We start from the raw sequence: 12,868 nt of genomic DNA, 5'->3' as shown, positions 1-12,868 counted from the left end.
TAGTGGAACTAGTCAGAAGAAGAATTTGAATAGGATCCCATCTAATTCCTCTATTTCATCGAATGGGAACAATTTGAGCACTGCAACCAATGACAACACTCGAACTTCTGGCAGAGGAAAAAGAAAGGGCACCTTTCAAGGTTCTTACAATCAAGATAATAAGAGAACAACTCCCTTCAATACTACAACATCTAGGTTACAGATAATCAATCTCTCGGACATTGTACTAACAGAAAGCTAACTTGATGTTTTGAGTTTGGGACTTTCTCCTTCCTGTTGTTTGGATCATATTATAGATATAAAGGATTTACACCTTTTCGCTAGGAAACTCGCTTTTAACAAACTGATAAACCCCAACAAGGAGAAGTAAACTGGAATTTCAGAGAACTACAAGCAATTCAAACTTTGACTGAATTGGAGGATTCCCCAGAACAACATTGCAATTAAGGTAATGAAATAAAAATGTTTAAACCAAAATAAACTAAATTTCCTTCACTCAATCTATTTCCCAACATTGATCTGTTTGTTTTCATCTCTCCTTTTAGTATTTTTTTGAAAACCATCAGACACCAATCTAACAATCTAACAAAGGATCAAAGAATAGCTTTGGAGGAACTGAGAGGAATGAAAGAAATAGTGATAAAACCTACGGACAAAGGAGGCAATGTGGTCTTATGGCCGTGTAAAGGTGGCTTTACACACTGCAATATCGCAAACGACATTGCTGTAACGTCACTGGTTTTGTGACGTTATAGCGACCTCCCCAGCAACATTGCAGTGTGTGAAACACATCAGCGACCTGGCCCCTGCTGTGAAGTTGCTGATCGCTACAAATCGTTCAGGACCATTCCTTGGTCCTTTGTTTCCCGCTGTGCAGCAAAGTCTCAGTGTGTAAAAGGGACTTTACAGCGACTTCGTTAGCAACTTCCCTTTCAAAAAGCTGCTTTACCTGCAACACACATCCGTTTAAAACGTGCGTGTTTGGTCCGTTTCTGTACATACCGGAGATACGACCAAACGTGCACATATGTTTTTTTATATTTAAAGGCACACGTGCGTGTTATTTGATCTTCCAAGAAATGTCCGTGTGTGATGCAAAATGTCGTTGTTACATGTCGGAAGACAGAGTATAGCGGGATGAGAATGAACTTGGGTGAACTTCACCCGACTTCATTGTCATGCCGCGGCTCTGTTTGTGTGCCGTGTACTGATTAGCGGTCACCTGTGAAGGATTCACCGGTGACCGCTAATCCCCCGAGTGACTGAAGTGACCCCCCCTCTCTCATACTCACCGATCCCCGATCACCGGCACTGCACGGCGTTCACACTGCTCCGGCAGCTTTTTCTAATTTGAAAAAGCCGGCCGCTCATTAAACAATCTCGCATTCCCTGCTTTCCCCGCCCACCGGCGCCTATGATTGGTTGCAGTGAGACACGCCCCCACGCTGAGTGACAGGTGTCTCACTGCACCCAATCACAGCAGCCGGTGGGCGTGTCACTATGGAGTATAGAAATAAATAAATAATTAAAAAAAACGGCGTGCGGTTCCCCCCAAATTTAATACCAGCCAGATAAAGCCATACGGCTGAAGGCTGGTATTCTCAGGATGGGGAGCCCCACATTATGGGGAGCCCCCCAGCCTAACAATATCAGTCAGCAGCCGCCCAGAATGGCCGCATACATTAGATGCGACTGTTCTGGGACAGTACCCGGCTCTTCCCGATTTGCCCTGGTGCGTTGGCAAATCGGGGTAATAAGGAGTTATTGGCAGCCCATAGCTGCCAATAAGTCCTAGATTAATCATGTCAGGCGTCTCCCCGAGATACCTTCCATGATTAATCTGTAAATTACAGTAAATAAACACACACAACTGAAAAATCCTTTATTAGAAATAAAAAACACAAACACATCCCCTGGTTCACCACTTTAATCAGCCCCAAAAATCCCTCCATGTCCGGCGGAATCCAGGATGGTCCAGCGTCGCTTCCAGCTGTGCTGCATGAAGGTGACCGGAGCAGCAGAAGAAACCGCCGCTCCTGTTACCTCCACGCAGCAAATGAAGAGAGCTGCGTGACCAGCTGAGCTGTCACTGAGGTTACCTGGATCCAGCGGTGGATGTAGCGGTGGCCGCGAGTAACCTCAGTGACAGCTCAGCTGATCACGATACTCACCGCCGCTCCGGTCAGCTCCACGCAGCAACTGAGGTTAGTATCGCGATCAGCTGAGCTGTCACTGAGGTTACTCGCGGCCACCGCTGCATCCTCCGCTGGATCCAGGTAACCTCAGTGACAGCTCAGCCGATCACGCGGCTCTCTTCATTTGCTGCGTGGAGGTGACAGGAGCGGCGGTTTCTTCTGCTGCTCCGGTCAGCTATGGGCTGCCAATAACTTTTTATTACCCCGATTTGCTAACGCACCAGGGCAAATCGGGAAGAGCCGGGTACTGTCTCAGAACAGTCGCATCTAATGTATGCGGCCATTCTGGGCGGCTGCTGACTGATATTGTTAGGCTGGGGGGCTCCCCATAACGTGGGGCTCCCCATCCTGAGAATACCAGCCTTCAGCCATATGGCTTTATCTGGCTGTTATTAAATTTGGGGGGAACCGCACGCCGTTTTTTTAAATTATTTATTTCTATACTCCATAGTGACACGCCCACCGGCTGCTGTGATTGGGTGCAGTGAGACACCTGTCACTCAGCGTGGGGGCGTGTCTCACTGAAACCAATCATAGGTGCTGGTGGGCGGGGAAAGCAGGGAATATGAGATTGTGTAATGAGCGGCCGGCTTTTTCAAATTAGAAAAAGCCGCCGGAGCAGTGTGAACGCCGTGCAGCGCCGGTGATCGGGGATCGGTGAGTATGAGAGAGGGGGGGACACTTCAGTCACTCGGGGGATTAGCAGTCACCGGTGAATCCTTCACAGGTGACCCGCTAATCAGTACATGGCACACAGACAGAGCCGCGGCATGACAATGAAGTCGGGTGAAGTTCACCCGAGTTCATTCTCATCGCGCTACTCTGTCTGCTGTCTGCCGACAGTTTTCACGGTGGTTTTCACGGATGTGTGTTTTAGGTCTGACAACGTCCCCAATGACTAGCTAGGTCGTTCTGCAGGTCCGGATCGCTGTTGCGTCGTTGGCCAGGTCTGCCTGTTTGACAGCTCACCAGAGACTTTGTAGCAATCCCGGCCAGGTTGGGATCGCTGGTGGGATCGCTAGAAAGTCTCAGTGTGTAAAGGGGCCTTTAGATGTATGTTTAAGAAGCCCTGAGATAGCTGAAAGGAACTGATTTAGGAAATTGACGTTTAACCCTTTGCGTTCATTCTCTTTGTCACTACAGATGATAATAGAAAATGCATTGAAGCATGGTATTATTACGAAAGAACAAAAGGAATTCTTGACGGTGGAAAGTCCATGGATTCTGTGTTTTTATTTACTTCCAAAGGTAAACAAGAACAGATTATCTCCGCCCGGTCGTTCCATCGTTTCCAGTAATGGTAGTTTATGTGAGCCAATTTCTGGATTCCCATTTAAAACCTCTAGTGTGTGATGTACCTTCATTTATCAAAGATTCAACTGATTTTTTACGGAGAATTGAAGGTATTCATCTGGAAAAAGATATGTGGATGGTAACTCTTGATGTGGAAGCTTTATACACATCAATCAAGCATTGTGATGGAATCCGGGCGATCCAGTATTATTTATCCATGGGGAATCTGGATAATAATCTCAATGAATTCTTGCTAAAATATTAGAGTATGCATTAACGCATAATTTCTTTTTGTTTGGGGAGTCCTTTTTCCTAAAGCTCCAGGGAACAGCCATGGGAGCAGCATTTGCACCCTCCTATGCCAATCTGTTCCTGGGGCTGTGGGAAAGGGAATCCCTCCTTAATGACACCATCAAAACTGTTGACAAATTATTGATATGGGCAAGATTCATTGATGAGATCTTTTTGATTTGGCAGGATTGTAAGGAAGATCTAGACCAATTTATTTTAACCCTCAATTTGAATGACCACAATATTAAGTTAACCAGTAAACAAAGTCAAGAGAAAATTGAAGTTTTGAACTTAGGGTACCTTCACACTTAGCGATGCAGCAGCGATCCGACCAGCGATCTGACCTGGTCAGGATCGCTGCTGCATCGCTACATGGTCGCTGGTGAGCTGTCAAACAGGCAGATCTCACCAGCGACCAGTGAACAGCCCCCAGCCAGCAGCGACGTGCAAGCGACGCTGCGCTTGCACGGAGCCGCCGTCTGGAAGCTGCGGAGACTGGTAACTAAGGTAAACATCGGGTATGGTTACCCGATGTTTACATTAGTTACCAGCGCACACCGCTTAGCTGTGTGTGTAGGGAGCAGGGAGCCGCGCACACTGAGCGCTGGCTCCTTGCTCTCCTAGCTGCTGTACACATCGGGTTAATTAACCCGATGTGTAATGCAGCTACATGTGCAGAGAGCCGGAGCCAGCAGCACAGGCAGCGTGAGAGCTGCAGAGGCTGGTAACTAAGGTAAATATCGGGTAACCACCTTGGTTACCCGATGTTTATCTTGGTTACAAGCTTACCTCAGCTGTCAGACGCCGGCTCCTGCTCCCTGCTTGCTTCATTTGTCGCTCTCTCGCTGTCACACACAGCGATCTGTGTGTCACAGCGGGAGAGCGCCTTTGAAGAAAACGAACCAGGGCTGTGTGTAACGAGCAGCGATCTCGCAGCAGGGGCCAGATCGCTGCTCAGTGTCACACACAGCGAGATCGCTAATGAGGTCACTGCTGCGTCACAAAAAGCGTGACTCAGCAGCGATCTCGGCAGTGTGTGTGAAGCACCCCTTACAGATCTAGAAAGGTAAAGATGGTTATATTCACACCATGAATTTTCGTAAGAACACTGCAGTAAATTCATTGCTACATTTCTCATCGGCCCATCCCCGATCACTAAAAAAAAATATTCCTTATGGGCAATTCCTTAGAATCCGAAGAAACTGTTCTGAGGATGAATTGTTTTTTCAGCAATCACGAGAACTCTCTAGGAGATTTCGGGAAAGAGGTTACGGTATGCGAGTAATTAGGAAAGTTTTCAAAGGGCATCACAGGCTAAGAGATCGGATCTTTTGAAAATAAGAAAGAACAATGACTCGATACAACAAGTCAGATTTATCTCACAGTAGAATGATGACTGGTGGCGAATGAAGGAGGTCTTGAAGAGATATTGGCCCCTATTGAGTCAGGATGAAGTATTAAAAACATGCATTCCAGAAGAACCATCAATTACCTTCAGACGAGCCAAAAATTTGAGGGATATTTTGGTCTATAGTTATTATCAAGAAAAGGAGAACCAGAATCCCTTCAGTACTAGAGGTCCTATGTGGGGTTTTTACACCTGTGGACAATGCCTTGCATGTCCCAATATGAAAAGAGCAGAAACGTTTCAATCTAGCAATGGAGAAAGAGAATTTCGTATTACACAACACATTACATGTAATACTGAAGGTGTTGTATATTTTGCAACATGTCCATGCAATTTAATTTATATAGGACTCACATCTAGGAAACTCAAGAAATTATTGGCTCAGCGCGAGGCCTTTTGGATTTGGAAAATAGATACGGTACGCCCTAAAGGTCTGAATGAAGTTTTAGGGTATGTGCACACGCTGCGTTTTTTTGACGCTGCGTTTTTGTGCGTTTTTGGCTGCTAAAAACGTACCCACGTCGAAAAAACGCGGCAAAAACGCATGCATTTTTACCGCGATTTGGTGCGTTTTTGGCTGCGTTTTGCTGCGTTTTTGATCAATGCGTTTTTCTGTGTTTTTCCAATGCATTGAATGGAGGGAAAACACAGAAAAACGCAGGAAAGAATTGACATGTCCATTTTTTTTTTTTAAGCTCAAAAACGCAGCTTAAAAAAAAAGTTGTGTGCGGACAGCAAAAATGAAAACTCATAGACTTTGCTGGGGAAGCAAAGTCATGCAGTTTTGAGGCCAAAAACGCACCCGAAAAACGAACAAAAATGCCGCGAAAAATGCACTGTGTGCACATAGCCTTAAGTTATGCGCCCTTTCTATAAAATGCAGTGGAATAATAATTTCTTGATTCATTTTTCATTGTTCATTTTTTTTTTTTTATTTTATTTTTCTATATTGTGGTGATTATTGTTTTTAATTATTTATTTCATTTTTTAGTGAGTCATAGTTGGATAATACAACATAAAAGAAATAATTGAAGAGAAATTCATAGATTGAAGAGCGGCATTTGGAATTCTGAAAATTAAAATTATATTGGGATTATTTATATTGCTATTTATTTAATGTTGGGTTTGTGCAATTATAGTTGGTTTCCTGAATCTTGATGGGATTGAGATATATATTATTTTGTTAGGTTAGGTGTTTGTTTTTTGTTTTTATTTTTGTTTTTGTAGAATCTATGCATTTGAGTCAATTGGAGGGGTAAGTATAAACGTTAGTTTGACTTGCATGGTTATGGTTGCTTTAATTATTTATTAATAGATTTATTTCACATTTTGCACTTTTACTGATGTAGTTTCCATTTACATATATTGTTTATGTACACACTTATATAAGCAACATTAATTATATCTAGGATATTCACTTATGAGGAACCCATTAGTAATGTTAGTCACATTATTTTTTCAATATTTTTCATCACATTATATTTATTTTATTCACTGGGATGATCTATTGCACAATCTAAATAAATCCATTTATTAACATGTATTATGTACTTTAAAATCTCCCTTTTTTTGCTTGCCTAATGACATTTTGTAATTTTAGGATTGAATCCATATTATTACGGTTGTTACCTACTAAGTATAAGAATTTCCTTCGGCAGCGGTGACTTCGGGTATCAAGGTGAGACGTCCTCACATGGCTCCTGGATGCGTTCCCTTAGTTACCAGGGAGCGTATCCATCAGCTGCGGGACGCAGAGTCAGCTGCTCTGAGCTCACTGGCATGCCATGGAAAGCGCTACACAGCCGCCGCAATTAGTGACCGGCCTTGTCATAGGACAGCTGGTCCTTAAATAGAGCGTGCGTCCTGTCATACTTCACCCCTTCTGAGGAAGGCAGACAAAACGATCGTTAAGGGGGTCCTGTTGCATTCATGTAAGACCTTGATTATTTACTTTGTTAAGGTATTACCATGACTGTATGGTGAGATTCACCTTGTTTAACCCGCTGCTATTCTAATCAAGCCACTTTATTTGGGAATTTGTCTACAGTGTTACACACATAGGGGATGATTGTATATGCTTAGAGGATTTACTACAAGGGGCTTTAACCCCTTCATGACCGGCCGATTTTTCGCTTTCCGTTTTTTTTTTTCGCCATTCTCTTTCTGAGAGACGTAACTTTTTTATTTTTCAGTCAATATGGTCATGTGAGGGCTCATTTTTTGCAGAACGAGCTGTACTTTTAAATGAAACCATCAGTTTTACCATATAGTGTACTGGAAAACGGCAAAAAAATTCCAAATGCAGAAAACTTGCAAAAAAAGTGCGATATCACTATGGTTTTTGAGATATTTTATTCACTGTGTTCACTATATGGTAAAACTGATGTGTGGGTGTGATGCCTCAGGTCAGTGCGAGTTCGTAGACACCAAACATGTATAGGTTTACCTTTATATAAGGGGTTAAAAAAAAAACGGAAGTTTGTCCGAAAAAAGTGGCGCACGTTTTACGCCATATTCCGTGACCCGTAGTCTTCTCATTTTTCGGGATCTATGGCTCAGTGACTGCTTATTTTTTGCGTCTCGAGCTGACATTTTTGACGGTACCATTTTTGCGCAGATGCGCCGTTTTGATCGCCTTTTATTGCATTTTGCGCAAAAGTTGTGGCGACAAAAAAACGACATTTTGGTATTTGGAATTTTTTTGCCAGTACGCCGTATACTGATCAGATTAATTGATTTTATATTTTGATAGATCGGGCGTTTCTGAACGCGGCGATACCAAATGTGTGTATATTTTTTATTTTTTTAACCCTTTAATTTTCAATGGGCGAATGGGGGGTGATTTTAACTTTTAGGTTTTTTGTTTTTTTTTTAATTTTTTAAAACTTTTTTTTAACTTTTTTTTTTTATTTTACTAGTCCCCCTAGGGGGCTATTGCGATCAGCAGTCCGATCGCACTGCACTATCTGCTGATCACAGCTATACAGCTGTAAACAGCAGATACACTCACTGTCTTTTTCACTGTGCAGCGGGCACAGCGAAAGTGAAAGCAAGTCATGTGTAGTACAGGAGTCATCACATGACCCTGTGCTACCATGACAACTATCGGAAGTCACGTGATCGCGTCACGTGACTTCCGGTATCGGGCGGTAAGTAAAAGTTTACCGCGATCGCGCTTATAATGGCGCTGTCACATATTTACAGCGCCATATAAGGGGTTAAACGGCACGAGCAGATAACGAATCTGCTCGTGCCTAGCAGGCACACATCTCAGCTGTGAAAATCAGCTGAGATGTGTGCCGATCACAGCATGCTGCTGCCAGCAGACCGCGGGCAGTAAGGTTATGACCGCTAGAACGTAATTTTACTGCCCGTGGTCGTTAAGGGGTTAACCCATTAAGGCGGAATCATGCACATGCACCTTAGGCTGCTTTCACACTACTTTTTTTAAACATGCGTCCTGAACGTTTTTTTGCTGCAAAAGCGGATCCAGTGCAAATACTTTTTAATTTCAATGCATTTGCAATGGACATGCGTCAACATGCGCTGACATGCGTTTGCGTGCAGTTTAGTCACGTGACTTCCGGTATCGGGCGGTAAGTAAAAGTTTACCGCGATCGCGCTTATAATGGCGCTGTCACATATTTACAGCGCCATATAAGGGGTTAAACGGCACGAGCAGATAACGAATCTGCTCGTGCCTAGCAGGCACACATCTCAGCTGTGAAAATCAGCTGAGATGTGTGCCGATCACAGCATGCTGCTGCCAGCAGACCGCGGGCAGTAAGGTTATGACCGCTAGAACGTAATTTTACTGCCCGTGGTCGTTAAGGGGTTAACCCATTAAGGCGGAATCATGCACATGCACCTTAGGCTGCTTTCACACTACTTTTTTTAAACATGCGTCCTGAACGTTTTTTTGCTGCAAAAGCGGATCCAGTGCAAATACGTTTTAATTTCAATGCATTTGCAATGGACATGCGTCAACATGCGCTGACATGCGTTTGCGTGCAGTTTAGTGAGGATCCAGCGAGTTGCAGTATTTTAACAGTTTTCAAAAATGCTACTTGTAGCGTTTTTGAGCTGCGTCCAAATGCTGTTTATCACTGGATCCTGACTATACTGCACGCAAACGCATGTGAATGCTGGCATGCTGATAGACAGGATCCTGTCTGGCGTGATCACAGTCTCTCTCTCGGTCTCTATCTCTCTTTCTGTTGGTCTCTCCCTCTCCTCCCCTCTCTTATACTCACCGATCACTGACCGATCACAGGCGTGGCGCTGCAGGACTGTCACACTGCTCTGGCGGCTTCTCCTCTTTTGAAATTGCCGGCCGCTCATTATTCCATTTCGTATTCCCTGCTTCCCCTGCCCACCGGCACCTATTATTGGCTGCAGTCAGACACGCCCCCATTCTGAGTGACAGCTGTCTCACTGCAACCAATCACAGCCACCCGTGGGCGTGTCTATATCCTGTAGTAAAATAAATTAAAAAAAAATGGCATGCGGTCCCCCCCACTTTGATACCAGCCAAGATAAAGCCACACGGCTGAAGGCTGGTATCCTCAGGATGGGGAGCCTCACGTTTTGGTGAACCCCCCAGCCTAAAAATATCAGCCAGCTGCTGCCCAACATTGCCACATCCATTACATGCGACAGTCCCAGGACTCTATTCGGCTCATCAATTGCCCTAGTGCGGTGGCAATCAGAGTAATAAGGAGTTAATAGCAGCCCGTAGCTGTCACTATGTCCTAGGTTAATCATGACAAGCGTCTATGAGACACCTTCCATGATTAAACTGTAAGTGAAAGTAAATAAACACATACACCCGAAAAAATCCTTTATTTGAAATAAAAGACAAAAAAACACCCTCTTTCACCACTTTATTAAAATCCTCAAATACCCTTCCAGGTCCGACGTAATTCACACGAGGTCCCACGACGCTTCCAGCTCTGCTACATGAGGCTAACAGGAGCGGCCGTAGAACACGACTGCTGTCTGTGAGCTCCACGCAGAAACTGAAGTGAGTCGGGCTGTCAGTGGTGACGTCACTCAGGTAGTGCCGGTGTGTGTACGGTGATGGGTGCAGTAGTGCCAGTGTGTGCGGTGATGATGGGTGTGGTAGTGCCGGTGTCTGCGGTGATGATGGGGCAGTAGTGCCGGTGTGTACGGTGGTGATGGGGGCGGTAGTGCCTGCGTGTGTGCGGTGATGATGGGTGCGGTAGTGCCGGTGTGTGCAATTATGATGGGGGCGGTAGTGCTGGCGTGTGCAGTGGTGATGGAGGTGGTAGTGCCTGTGTGTGTACGGTGATGATGGGGATGGTAGTGCCTACATTTGTGCAGTGATGATGGGGGCGGTAGTGTCTCTCTTTCTTTCTTTTTCTCTCTCTTTCACTCTCTTTTTCTCTTTTTCTCTGTCTCTTTTTCTCTCTTTTTCTCTCTTTTTTTTCTCTTTCTCTCTCTCTCTTTTTCTCTCACTCTCTTCCATCTGAATTTCCAGTGTATCACGTTCAGTTCCACTGACTCCCGATCACATGACTCCAATACCCGCCCATAATTTCAAGTGACAGGATCCTGTAAAATAACACTTGCGTTTGCATGCGTTTTTCTTTGGAAAAACAGGATCAGCTTTTGCAGCAAAAAAAATGTTCAGGACCCATGTTAAAAAAAAACGTAGTGTGAAAGCAGATCTGCAAATAGTTTTACATCTACATTTAAATTGTGCAATTCATTGTTAGTTTAGGTTGTAACCAATGAACCCCTGTTTTTCTGTATAAAGTTGTGGTCTCTTAATTTATTAAATATTTTAGTTTAAATTGAGGCACTGACACTTTAGTATAACCTTCTTGTGAGCCCAATACAGATACTATTCAGGAGTCTTAACTATTCAATAACAATTTTATATGACATAATTCTGACCTTTAATGATGCTATTTATCATTCTTTAGGTTATTCAACCCCCCCATTGTTTAATATATAATTAGGCACTAATTTAATTTATTTAATTTAATAATAATTATTATTTAATATTAATGCACTGGCACTTTGTCATATTTTTCATAGTTTGTGAGAGCATTATAATAAAATAAACAAATTGGGGTTTGAATACTTTTATTAATCAGGAGACCAATTATTTAATTATTAACATTGTGATAGTCAATTTTTGAATTTGCATGTATATTCTGTATACTATTTCATTATGCCCAGGAATTTTATCATTATCCATCTTTTGATCTGATTTTATGTTATATGTATGTGTGTTCAATAAAAATTAATTGTTTATGATATTTTGGGTTATTTGATTTTTTGGAAGTTTAGATAAAAGTAAACCTATACATGTTTGGTGTCGTATCGATCTGAGACATCACACCAACACATCAGTTTCATCATATAGTAAACATGGTGAATAAAATATCTCAAAAACTATTGTGTGATCACACTTTTTTTTTGCAGTATTTCCGCACTTGAATTTTCTTTGCTGTTTTCCAGTACACTATTTGGTAAAACTCATGGTTTAATTTAAAAGTGCAGCCCGTCCCACAAAAAATAAGCCCTTATATGGCAAGATTGACAGAAAAATAAAAAAGTTACGGCTCTCGAAAGAAGGGGAGCAAAAAAAAACCACAGAAAATTGCCTGGGGGTGAAGGGGTCAAAGACAGTTGCCTTAAATTGTCACCTGTATAAAAGACTCCTGTCCACAGACTCAATTAAGTAGTCAGACTCTAACCTCTACAACATGGGCAAGACCAAAGAGCTTTCTAAGGATATCAGCGACAAAGATCATAGATCTGCATAAGGCTAGAATGGGCTGCAAAACCAATAAGACGACGCTGGGTGAGAAGGACACAACTGTTGGTGCAATAGTAAGAAAATGGAAAAAAATACAAAATGAGTGTCAATCGGCATCGATCTGGGGCTCCATGCAAAATCTCACCATGTGGGGTATCCAGGATCATGAGGAAGGTGAGAGATCATCCTCAAACTACACAAGGGAACTTGTTAGGGATCTCAAGGTAACTGGGACCACTGTCACCAAGAAAAACATTGGTAACACATTACGCCATAATGAATTAAAATCCTGCAGTGCCTGCAAAGTCCCACTACTCAAGAAGGCCATGTACATGCCCATCTGAAGTTTGCCAATGAACACCTGGATGATTCTGAGAGTGATTGGGAGAAGGTGTAGTGGTCAGATTAGACAAAAATTAAGCTCTTTGGCATTAACTCAACTTGTCGTATTTGGAAGAAGAGAAATGCTGCCTATAACCCAAAGAACATGATCCCCACTGTCAAGCATGGAGCTAGAAACATTGTCTTGGGGGTGTTTCTCTGCTAAGCTCACAGGACTACTTCACCGCATCAATGGAACAATGGATAAAGCCATGTAACGTAAAATCCTAAGTGACATTCTCCTTCGCTCCGACAGGACATTAAAATGGGTTGTGGCTGGGTCTTCCAGCATGACAATGACAAAAAACATACAGCCAAGGCAACAAGGGAGTAGCTCAAAAAGAAGCACATCAAGGTCTTGGAGCCTAGCCAATCTCCAGACCTTAATCGCATAGAAAACTTATGGAGGGAGCTGAAGCTCCAGGTTGCCAAGTGACAAACTCAGAATCTTAATGATTTAGAGATGATCTACAAAGAGGAGTTGACCAAAATTCCTCCTGACATGTGCAC

The 12,868-nt window shown here is 43.2% G+C and overlaps 1 protein-coding gene across 8 annotated transcripts in view; it reads left to right on the top strand.

Annotated features, from left to right (window-relative positions):
• The window catches only part of OSGEPL1 (O-sialoglycoprotein endopeptidase like 1), a 1,349,050-nt gene that overhangs the window by 878,673 nt on the left and 457,509 nt on the right, over window positions 1-12,868 (top strand). The gene's annotated exons all lie outside the window — the stretch shown is intronic.

This window comes from Anomaloglossus baeobatrachus, chromosome 7 (genome assembly GCF_048569485.1).
Source record: "Anomaloglossus baeobatrachus isolate aAnoBae1 chromosome 7, aAnoBae1.hap1, whole genome shotgun sequence".
Taxonomy (NCBI): Eukaryota; Metazoa; Chordata; class Amphibia; order Anura; family Aromobatidae; genus Anomaloglossus; species Anomaloglossus baeobatrachus.
This window is presented reverse-complemented; position numbering and strand designations above follow the sequence as displayed.